Raw genomic sequence first — 13,091 nt, forward strand, 5'->3', positions numbered from 1 at the left:
TCCTGCAAAGTGCTTTTCTTTTCATCTGTTAATTAATTTATTATCAAAAAATTATCATCTTACTTTCCAATTTTATTATGTTTAGAATAAAATATTGTTTAAAAAATTTTAAATTTGACTTTAGTCTCTTCAGAAAAATTTATTTAGAACTTATATACATTATCACTACCAGAAAAACACACATATTTTCTATCAATTTTAATTTGAAAATTTTTTTCATATTACAAATTTTTGTTATAAAAATTAATTTACAAGAAATTACTATTAAATTCTTTTCAAAATATTTTGTACAAATAATTTTTTTACACAATAATTTATAGAAAATATTTATGAATTTTATAATTGTGTAAAAATAATTATTCACAAAAAAATTATCTATCAATTAATTTTTTTATAAAAAATGATAAAAAATGTCTATTTTACAAAATTTTATAACAAATTTAGAAGAAATATCTAATGAAATATAAAATATTCTATTTATATCTTCAAAATGTTCGATAAAAAAAGTATTTTTTATATTCAAAATAGTTTAGGCAAAAAAAATATTTTTTATATTCAAAATAGTTTAGATAAAAAAAGTTTTCTTTTATCTTAAAAATTGTTTACATAAAGTTTTATAGAATAAAGAAAAGTAACTTAAATAATATTGGAGATATCAGAAGCAATACGTTTTAAAATTAGGAAGACTAAAAATACAGAAAAGTATATGTTAAAGAAACTAAAAAAATATTTTATTGCTTAAATCCATTTTTTATTCTTGTAGTTTCCTTAACGTGCGTAAATTTTATTCTCAAGCGAAATTAATATCATATTTAGTTTTATAAGTTTTCAAAATTACGTAATATATTCAGCCTATAATATCAAATGCATAGGAAGAGAAGAAGAGAAAAATAAATAAAAATGTCATAAACTAAATAAGATTATCATACCATCTAAGCAAGCTATTTAGCATTAAACTATATAATAATATAATAGATAGTAAAAACTGTCTACACATATCTTAGACCATTTAAAAATAATAAGCAAGTTGGCTATCTAAGATTCCCATCAAGTTAAGAGTGAAGGTTAACCATTTTCAGCTTGAAACAATTATCGTAAAAAATGGTTAGGAAGAGGTTTTGTGAGAATGTCATTGAGTTGGTTTCTAGAAGAAACAAGTAGAAACTTGAGAAAACGGGCAATGATTTTTTTCTCTAACCAACTGACATCAATTTCTATATACTTCATCCTTTCATAAAAAAAAGAAAAAAAAAACTTGGTTGTCATAAAAAGAGAGTTGGATGCAATCATTGAATTTTGCAACGAGCGGATGCAATAGCATGATATTCAACTTCAAAAGAACTTCTAGATATGGTAGGTTGCTTCTTTGATTTTCATAAGACAATAGTCCTTCCTATATGTAAATCCAATATCCAATAACATGTTCTTGGATGCATCAGTTGTCGTGTGGTGGAAGCCAACACACTTGGAATACAACACTCTCAAGTAAAAAGAGTTGTGAAACAAGTTTAATTCTCAGTAGGACAATTATTCAAGGGAGATTATTGTGGGTTGCACAATATTGAAGAGTTTGATTCTCAATGGGACAATTGCTAAAGAGAGATTGTTGTAGGATACATTAATTATTTTCTATTGGAGGTCAGCTGGATCAAGTCACAACCTGGATTATTGTGCTTTCTTTCACGAAAGCACTAAAGTGAACTATTAACATGTAATATCTCTATCTCTAAATTTAATAAATAAAAAATGATAAAAAGAACCTTGATTAAAACCATGATTTTGAAAGAAAAAGGACAACCTAGAGTTCATTACCTTCTAGCTTGCCTAGAGGTAGCTGCACGTAAACCTCTTCATTGAGATCTTCATGTAGGAAGGAATTCTTAACATCTAGTTGTGTAGGATGGCTGCAACAACTAGAATGACATGCACAATGGTTAGTTTTACAATTGGTGAGAAAGTGCGAAGAAAATATAAACCTTTTTTTATGTAAAACCCTTAGCCATGAACCTTGCTTTGTATAATTATAAAGAACTGTTTGCTCTATACTTAACTTTGTATACCTATCTGCAATAAATAGCTTGTTTATGTTGAGGAAGAGTGACTATGCTCTAGGTGTTGTTGATTTTAAGAGCCTTAATTTCTTCGTTCATGGCTCTAATCTAGTTAGAATCCTTTTACAGTTTCCTTATAGAATTTTGGCTCAAAGATAGGGGATATCATAGTATAGCACTTATTGTGTTTAGAAGAAAATCTAGAGGAAACATAATTTGACATTGGATATTTAATTTTTTGTGATTTTTTAAAGGAGTTGGTTAGAATTAATCCTTCAAATACACAAATGGTTTCCTTATAGGAGAAGATTGTCTATAATTGATAGGAGAACCAACAAGATCAAACTATCTAATGGCACAAACAAGATCAAATTGTCTAATAGGGTCAATATTGTCTCTTTCTTCTTTAATAAAATCAGTATTTTTGGTAATATCTTTTTGTTTGTGTGTAGCATTATTGCAAATGGAGTCTAGAGTTATAATTCTAACTTTGCTCTCTGACTATAAGGGATTGTCAACATAAAAACCATAATTCTCAAATTGTCTAATGAGACCATATGAGGGGTTCTCTCATATTGACATTGCTTTTTGATTAGTGGGTGATGAGATACTAAAATAGCAACCAATTCTAGCAAGTGTGTTGATGCATAGTAGTATCAAACAAGTGTCCTTCCATTGGATTTGTTAAAATTATCCAATATTTACTTATAGATTTAATGGAAAAATATTTGATTAAGTTGTGTTGATCATAAAAACAAAGTTTAACTAATAATTAGAAAATATGATAAAAAAAATATATGTTGAGGTTGAATTTCATCTCATCTTCTTCTAATGTACTACTTATCTTTTATACTTAGTATACCATTTATTCAATTTCCTAGAAGTACTCTGCGGTAGATCTAGGCCCATTCCTATAACCTAGAATCTAAGAACTTTAGACCCAATGTGATTCTTCCACTCATGGTTGAATGATTTCTTTCCTTAATTGCAAGACTTAATAACTAGCCCACCCTTTATATCATGTATAAGCCTCTAATAAGAATGAGATGATTTGATTCGACCATAGTTTGAGACTAGTCTTCCAATTCAATCCAAACTAATGAAATAGGATGAGTTGTCAATTTATCCAAACAATAAACATAAATTAAAACCACAAATTATTGAATAAAATCAAACATAAATATTAAAGATGTAGTAGTACAGAGAATTAGAATCAATTACATTTAAGCTCAACACATGAGAGTTCAGCTACTCATGTTGATAGTAAAAGCTAAACTCTAGGAGTTTGTTGTTCCTCTTCTATGTCTCTCATTAAGATATTCTAATTTATTACATAGAGAGTGCCAAAAGAAGATAAGAATGAGATGATAAAACTAGAAGCAAGGCCTTGTATTTATATATAATTTTAGGCAGTGCTCAGCTTCATTTTGTATTGCTCAACAAGGGTTTCCTTTCAGTTCAACTCCATGTTCTGGTGATCAACACTTGAGCTTTCCTTCCTTTGAGGGTTTCCTTGGTAGTTTAGCCCCTACTTTTGGTGCTTTGGGTTTCCTTTTGCAAAAGATTTTTTATTGTGGCTCAACACCATTATGCGTCGCTCAGCTAGTAGGACAAATTTAATTGTTTTGTATCTTCTACCTTCAATATTCAACGCCAATAGTTATGGCTTGGCTACATCGTTGTTGTTTTCCTCTAAAATAACTATAAAACATCAAAATATCATTAGTTTCACTAAATTATAATTCTTCATACCTTGTTATGTTACTTAGAGCTAAAAAGGGTTATTTTGCTTACAAAATGTAATCAATTAATGCATGATATAATAACAAATTTATGTGAAATTTATGGTATTATAGACACTTATATCTATTGAACCCTATCAGATAACAAATAACACTATCAATACTATGAATCTTACATTAAAAATTAATTCACCAAGTAAAATGCTAATTAGGCAACAATACAAAGAAATGGATTCAACAAAGGCCATTGACTTCAAACAACCAAGGCCAAACTCCACCAACGGAACATGAGATTAAACTATTTTCAAATTCCTCCATCCTAAACAAGGATCACTAAATTATAATATTTCATCTCCTGTCCACAACTCTAATTTTTTGACCCTTTCCCTTAAACTCAAATATTCCTTCCACAAACATGCAAATAAATTTATGTGACATGTTTTGGTCTGGTGAAAAGAAAAAAGAAGAACTTTATTAAGTCTCATTTATAATCTAATAACGCACTTGAGCTAGGCAAATATGAAGGACATTTGGCACAAGCTGAGCATCCTTCTCGTGTTCAAAACCCGCAATCTACACAACATTTTCACAAATTGAAATAATAAAGCTTACCGTTTCAATCATCGGAGAATGTTATAAAATTGGCAATGTCAGCGATTTAAGAAATAATTCAAAATTGTTTTTACAAATTCCATGTACATTGTCACATAATTGAGTAAAAAGTGGTAAGTTTTAGTGGGTTATGTAACATCCGGACCGGATATTACGAATTTAAATAATAAAATAAGAAGTAAATAATAAAACTTCATTTATTATAATTGATATTCCCAAAAACGCGGGAAAATTAAAATAAACTTTTATTAGTTTCATAATAAACCAACATTCATAAGTATAAATAAGATTGTAATTATCCAAAAGTCCAGAATATTTATAATTACAATTTATTTCAAAGCGTAAAAAAAATTATAAAAATTCTCATAAAATCTTCTCCCAAAACTAGCCCCGCTCCGTCTCTATGCCTCACCAGATCCACCTGCAATAACATCTGCTTCCGTGTACCTCGTACACGATCATCGCCAAACACAAGCAGATAGGGTGAGCTAACATATTACACATACATATAAATATTGCATAGTTATATATATCACACAATCACACCAATACTGCTGCAGTAAAATTGCCTAGCGGGGGACACGTACCGCCAAGCGTTGCCCGCTTCCAAACCGCGTGGAAATTATGATGAATCGAACCTTGACTAACATTCAATAATTAAATTTTGGGAATTTCGTATTATTTTTGCGTTTAAAAATCGTATTTAGTTGCATGCTAAATTTATTATTAGATATTCTTGAGTTTAATAATGCAACTGTAATTTAATTTAGGTCCCCAAGGATGTAAATAATGAATATTTTAATTCATAAATTAAGTCCCAAAATAGGAATTTTGGAGAGAAATAGTTCAGGTATTAAATGCACCCCCAATTCTCATGTTTACACCCCTTTTTTCCAATTGGAATATCTATTTTTAAAATAAAACATTTTTGGAGCTAGTTGCACCCCCTGTTTTCAGGTTTACACCCCCTTTTGTAATAGTAATTCATTTCTGTTCTACACCCCTCATTTTTACTAAACTGCACCCCTAATGTCACTTAAACTCTAGTCCACCAGATTTCGCCACGTGGCAATCCTCCACTTACTAAATTAACCAATGATAGTTTGTCACATCATCAATCCTCCACTAACTCATTTCACCGATCAATGTTTTCCACGTCATCATCTCCTTTCCAACACAAACCCTAACCCTAATCTCTCTTTCTCTCTCTTCCGCAGTCGCCACACTCCACAACCGCCACCTCTGACGCTGACCGTCACCGCTACTCTGATCGTCGCTGCAGCGTGCCGGAACGCGGCCACCAGAAACTCCGGCAACGCCTGCGCCACTACCCCCATCTTCTCGCACCAACTGCCATTCGCGCGCCTCTTCCTCTCCTTCATCCCGAAGCCACCATCGTCGCTCAATCGTCGGAAAACACAGCCCCCGTTGTTGCACCAGTTCTGCGCGACATATGCGTCCTCTCCGCAGTCCCGTAACCACCACCACACCGTGACAGCTCGCGCAGGACAACGGCCACCACCTCCTACAACTCCCGCGCCTCCATCGTCCTCCGTCGTGCCTCTCTCGCGCCTCCATCACTTCCCCCTGCGCGAACCAACCTCATGACTCATAGAACCACCGCGACTTCAGCCTCGAACCACTATCTCTACTGCGTCTCGAATTCGTTCACTCATGCGTCGTCGTCGACGGCATCACTTCCATGGCAGCCACCACATCGCACTTGCGCCTCCTGCTTCCTCCACCATCCAGCCCCACCGTGACACCACTTCCCCCCGTGACAGCCGCGGACCCAACAACACCTTCAACGATAATCCCGCAGCCACCGCGACAACCACCATAATCTCGCCTGAACCATTCACGGCAGCCAAACCCTAATGGGGAGAGAGACTTCCCTGACATGTGGCAGTCTCTCAATGGCTGTAAAAAAGTCAAGACTGGTCAACTAGTCAACTCTGGGCAAGGCCTGGTCACAGTTGGTCAACAAGCTATTTTTACACTATTTTTGGCAGGTGGTTCCTCTGCAGGAACCCTAATTGGCCTAGCAATGAAGAGATAGTATGGCGACAGTTCACCACCAACCAGACTAATTCTGAAAATTTCCCAGAATCACAAACTCTAAAAATGGAATATACGAATCATACATAATTATACTAAATTCAGTATACCAATCAGAATTAAATTAATCAACGCATGAATTACCCTATTTAGCATGCCATTCAAATTAAAAATAAAGTTATCGCGTAAAAACTCCCCTAACCTGGTTTTCCTTCGCCTAAAGCTTTGACAATTGAAAAGTTCTCCCTTGATCACCAAAACTCTCCTTGATTCTTATCAATTCAGCTCCCAAAGCTTCCCTCAATCCTCCCCACTCTCTAATTTTCGTGCTCTGTTCTCTCACCTCAATAACAGCCTTGCAAAACCTATTTACCTTTTTCATGGTGCCTTAATGTAAGTTAATGACATAAAATGAAAATCCAGTTAAATTATGGTTAATGTCCTTTAATTGGTTGTCTTATGATGGTTTTCCAACCCCCTTGACTGTTAGGGTTTCCTTGCCCTTTCACCTTCATGCCAAAACTAAAATTGACAAAAAGAAAGCCTAATTTGGTTCTACCAAGGTTCAAACCCATAACCATGCCAATGTTCAATTCAATACACAAGCATTCAACCAATTCATGTTTCGTGATGACTAATATAATTCTATGATTATATTTTTTCACAACATAATTATACATATTATTAAAATAATAATAATTAATTAATACATAAAAAACATACATAGGACTTGAACCCAAGTCCTCTCACACATTTAAGTACTCTCAACCACTTGAACTAGTACTTTTCCACATCATAGAAACCAGAATTAAATACCATAAATGTTCTTCCTACATGCATTTATTAATTAATTATTTATTTAATTATTTAATTTTCACGGGTCTTACATTCTCTCCACCTTTAAAAAATTTTCGTCCTCGAAAATTGAGGTCACTCATCAAAAATGCAAATAGGACTGTCTCAACTCCCTTTATCTTGAAATTCTCCCTTCCTAGTTCCTACCTTTTTATTTTAGCCTTCACCTCCTACGTTTCCCCACTTTTTCTTATGCGTACTCGCATCTTTGATCAAAAGATTTTCTTAAAGGTCCTACTCAACCCTTGCAAAAACAAAATATCAAGTTTGACCTTGATTCTGTAGTTAGCCACTACAGATAACACACACATATCACAAAACAAACGCAAACCTAATAGAAAGGTATAGGAGACAAACTCAACCTATCACTTTTCTTCCTTTTTACCAAAACCTTTAGAATTAAGAAAGGAAACTATCTCAGATATAATCATGAGTGTGCACCCTCATCACTCTACCAAGACATTTTCTGTTCTTAATACTTCCAGTTCACAAGTTCCTTTCCCTGCACACCAATGCTTCTTGGAAGGAACCTTTCCCCTTGCGCACCAACGCCTCGGGAAGGACAAGTAATACCTCTTACCTGCTCGCCAAAACCCAGTAAGAACATTACTTTTCTTAGGTCTTATAAGCAACTACCCTTGCCTGCTCACCAAAACCCAACAAGAGTACCACTCTTACCTGCTCACCAAAACCCGGTAAGAACGCCGCTTACTAAGACCCATAAGCAACAACTCTTGCCTGCTCATCAAAACCCAGCAAGAGTATCACCCTTACCTGCTCACCAAAACCCGGTAAGAGCGTTGCCTACCCTGAGACTCACAAACAACAACCCTTGCCTGCTCATCAAAACCCAGCAAGAGCCCACCACTTACCTGTTCACCAAAACCCGGTAAGAGTGTTATTTTCCCCGAGTCTCACAATCACAACTCTTGTCTGTTCGACAAAACCCGACAAGAGTCACACCCTTACCTGTTCACCAAAACCCGATAAGAGCATTGCTTCCCTAAGACTTACAAACAACAACTCTTGTCTGCTCAACAAAACCCGACAAGAGTCTCAACCCTTACCTGTTCAACAAAACCCGGTAAGAGTACTACTTTTCCATAGGTCTTACGTGCAACCACCCTTGCATGTTCACTAAAACCCAGCAAGAGTACCATCCTTACCTATTCACCAAAACCCGGTAAGAGTGTTGCTACCACTAAGACCCATAAGCAACAACTCTTGCCTGCTCACCAAAACCTAGCAAGAGTATCACCCTTACCTGCTCACCAAAACCCGGTAAGGACATTGCTTACCCTGAGACTCACAACAACCACCCTTGCTTGCTCATCAAAACCCGGCAAGAGCCCACCACTTACCTGTTCACCAAAACCCAGTAAGAGTGTTGTTTTCCCTAAGTCTCACCAACACAACTCTTGTCTGTTCAATAAAACCTGACAAGAGTCCCACCCTTACTTGTTCACCAAAACCCGGTAAGAGCATAACTTTCCCTAAGCCTCACAAGCAACATTCCTTGCCTACTCAACAAAATCTAGCAAGGACATTGTTACTAAACTTAGATCAAAGTCTTATAGTAACCCAAAACTCCATTTTACCCGACTCTCCAAAGTCCTAAGGGTAAAATAACAACTCCTTTTACTCGACTCTTCCTAGTCTTCTGAGTAAAAGTACAACCTAGTTTCAATGGTATGAGCGAATTCCGAGCATACATCACACAAACTAACATAACATCCTTTACTACTCCAAAAATAATCAATTCAGCTTTACCTTATTGTTGTCGTGGCACTTCAGATTTGATGAAGGATTGACCCCAACTAAGGATGGAGGCAAATGCTTAAGAAGACTAAGCATGTTTAGAAAGGAAGTTCACTAATCCTTCATCCCTTTCATTTGTGTTTGCTATTTTTGATTCCCTAAGTTGACTTAGTTGAATCAACTTTAGTTTACTTGTTGACCTTTGACTAGGTTTGACTTGTTGACTATAGTTGACTTGACTTAAGCCAACATGCTAATCTATGTTTATTTGCTTTGTAGGTTAATTAGGAGTAAGAAAGCAATGCTAGGTGGCGCATGGTGATTGGGGAGCATAAATGATGTGGAGGAGAGAGTAAAGCAAAGGCATAAAGCATAAAGTAAAAGGCATGAAGCAAGTGTACCTATGTACCTTTGGTCCCCTTTGTTTTTAGCACACTTTGGCAACTTTTTGGAGACATATGAGACACATTCTTTGTCTCCTTTTGTGCTAGAACGAAATTAGCCTTGCACACACAATAGTTAGCTCTTTTGTCTCTCATTTTTGTAACCTTATTTGACCTAGTTTCTAGAAGCTAAGGTTAGGTTTTTGTAGAGACATCCTTAGGTATCTTTTATTTCCTTAGAGGCCCCTAAACTCTTCTATATAAGGGGTGCTCCTAAACATGTAAAAGGGTTGAACATTTTGAAGTAAAAACACTCTTGTGTCTCAACCATTTGTGAGAGTTTCCTCCCTTGGGAGTGAATACTTTTAAGCCTTATCTTGCATAACAAGTGGCGGCACACATCCACTCATCTTCAAGGTTGCCATGGCTTCTAGCCTAGCCTTGTAGTGGCGTGCTTCTCACATTTTTACCATTTCTTTCCTTTCCGTTTTATGTTTTCTTCTTCCTTTAATTGTTCTTGGTTTTCTATGGTTTATGTGCTTTCCATTTCCTTTTTGTTTTGAATCAATCCATCATCTTCTTCTCTTGAGCTTTGTGAAAGGAACCTTCACATCTAGATAGCTTGCTATCTTAATGTCCAGTGGGGATTTCACTTAGCTTTCTTAATCAACTCACACCATATTCAATAATCTTAAAAAGGAACAAGATAATCCTTCATCAAGATTCCCCCCCGTTCAGGGCAAGATTTCGCATAATGACTTGGCTTACGACAATTGTAGCACTTCTTCTCTTCCGGCTTTGCTCCCGAAAGTTTCGGACAAACTCGCCGAAAATGGTCTCCCCCACACTCGAAACACTTCACTGTCCCTCGTCCTTCACATTGAGGTCTGATGTAGGGTTTCTCTTGTCGTTTCTCGTTGATACTACTGTTGTTAGGATGTGCCCTCATGACCCTACTTGGGTCCCTCTCCAATCGTTCCACCATCTTGGCCTGTTCCACTAATACTGGAAACTCTGAGATCCTCTGAGGTACGAGGAATCGTCGCAACTCATGGTTCAGACCACCCTCAAATTTTCTACAGCGCCATTCTTCGGTGTCATCCTGCGAGTAGAACCTCGCCAAGTACTCGAACCGGTCAGTATATACCTGTACCGTCATAGTCCCCTGCTGCAAGGTAAGGAAATCTGCTTCCCTCTCATATCTGGCATTGTCAGGAAAGTATTTCTCCAAGAATCGTGTCCTGAAGTTGGCCCAAGTCACCTGCTCTTCACGGGTGTGCATCAGCTGTTGCATCCCCACCCACCAGTACTCAGCGTCTGCCACAAGAAGGAATGTGACGAAGGTCAACTTGTGTGCATCAGTGCATCCAATTGCTCGGCATATCTTCTCACACTCCCTCAGCCATGCATCCGCTTCGTCCGGAGTGACCTTACCAGTGAACTTAGTTGGCCTGTGCCTCATGAAGTCTTCCATAGTCACAACACGAGTAGGTGTGACTCTGGCTCTGGATTGCGCTGCATTAGGTTGCATCGCATCCACCATTCGATGAATTGCATGTGCAATCTCTTCAGCCCCAGTATTATCCCTTATTTTCCTGTTTGCCAAAGCTTGTGCACGCCACATTTTAGCTGGATTAAACCACACAGCTTAAGTCATGCCTTATGCAAACAAAAGGTTTAACATAAAAGAATTAACACACTAAGTCATAAGCGGAACACGATAAGCTCACTCCCCATAGACCCCAAAAATCTTTTGAAAACCATTGCTCTGATACCAAATGTAACATCCCGACCGGATATTACGAATTTAAATAATAAAATAAGAAGTAAATAATAAAACTTCATTTATTATAACTGATATTCGCAAAAATGCGGGAAAATTAAAATAAACTTTTTTTAGTTTCATAATAAACCAAAATCCATAAGTATAAATAAGATTGTAATTATCCAAAAGTCCAGAATATTTATAATTACAATTTATTTCAAAGCATAAAAAAATTTATAAAAGTTCTCATAAAATCTTCTCCCAAAACTAGCCCAGCTCCGTCTCTAGGCCTCACCAGATCCACCTGCAATAACATCTGCTCCCGTGTACCTCGTACATGATCATCGCCAAACACAAGCAGATAGGGTGAGCTAACATATTACACATACATATAAATATTGCATAGTTATATATATCACACAATCACACCAATACTGCTGCAGTAAAATTGCCTAGCGGGGGACACGTACCGCCAAGCGTTGCCCGCTTCCAAACCGCGTGGAAGTTATGATGAATCGAACCTTGACTGACATTCAATAATTAAATTTTGGGAATTTCGTATTATTTTTGCGCTTAAAAATCGTATTTAGTTGCATGCTAAATTTATTATTAGATATTCTTGAGTTTAATAATGCAATTGTAATTTAATTTAGGTCCCCAAGGATGTAAATAATGAATATTTTAATTCATAAATTAAGTCCCAAAATAGGAATTTTGGAGAGAAATAGTTCAGGTATTAAATGCACCCCAATTCTCATGTTTACACCCCCTTTTGTATGTTTTCCACGTCATCATCTCCTTTCCAACACAAACCCTAACCCTAATCTCTCTTTCTCTCTCTTCCGTAGTCGCCACACTCCAGAACCGCCACCTTCGACGCCGACCGTCATCGCACTCGCGCCTCAATCCTCCCCACTTCCTTGACTAATATAATTCTACATTGAACCCAAGTCCTCTCACACATTTAAATACTCTCAACCACTTGAACTAGTACTTTTCCACATCATAGAAATCAGAATTAAATACCATAAATGTTTTTTCTATCACATTTATTAATTAATTAATTAATTATTAATTAATTTTCACGGGTCTTACAAGTTAATATATCATTATTTTTAAATTATTGTTATAACTTTTATATAGTTTTTTTTTATTAAAACTTTTCATTATAATAAACTTTACACAATAAATTATTTGATGTAAATTTTAATTATAAAAATCACAATTTTTTATATAACCCAAAACTAATATTTAATTAAACCATCACCCAAATTAGAAATCAAGGTCGGCCCAAATTATAAATTAAGGTTGTCACGAAGGAAAGTATACATGACATGATCATCATTTATGGGCATCTGCATTTTGTTTTCATTTTATCCTATGGAATGATTTTACTTTGTTAAAGTTATTTTAGTCAATTTATAGGAAACAATTCATATATTTAATTAATTTTTTATAAATAAATATAATGCTTCTATGCTTTTGTGAAATATAATTTTTTATAGTTTAGTGTGATGTTCTATATTTTGCTTTATTTTATTTTTTTTAATAAAACTTTTATATGATGATAAATAATTATTAGACTTTAAAGTATCAAAAATTTGTATTTGAATTTAATTTCAAAAATCATTTTTTAACTTTTGGATTGTATAATTTAAAAACAAACATAATATAATTTAAAAGTTATTTTTTTAAAATATTTCTGAATTCTATAATTCAGAAATTAAATTTAACTTTTGAAGTGTAATTTAGAAGTAAAATAACCTTTGTATAATTCGAAACTATTTTTTTCAGAAAAAAAAAAACTGAATTATAAGATCCAAAAATGTCAAAATAGTTTTTGGGAAAACAGGACGAAAGTTATGGA

This window comes from Vigna unguiculata, chromosome 10 (genome assembly GCF_004118075.2).
Source record: "Vigna unguiculata cultivar IT97K-499-35 chromosome 10, ASM411807v1, whole genome shotgun sequence".
NCBI lineage: Eukaryota > Viridiplantae > Streptophyta > Magnoliopsida > Fabales > Fabaceae > Vigna > Vigna unguiculata.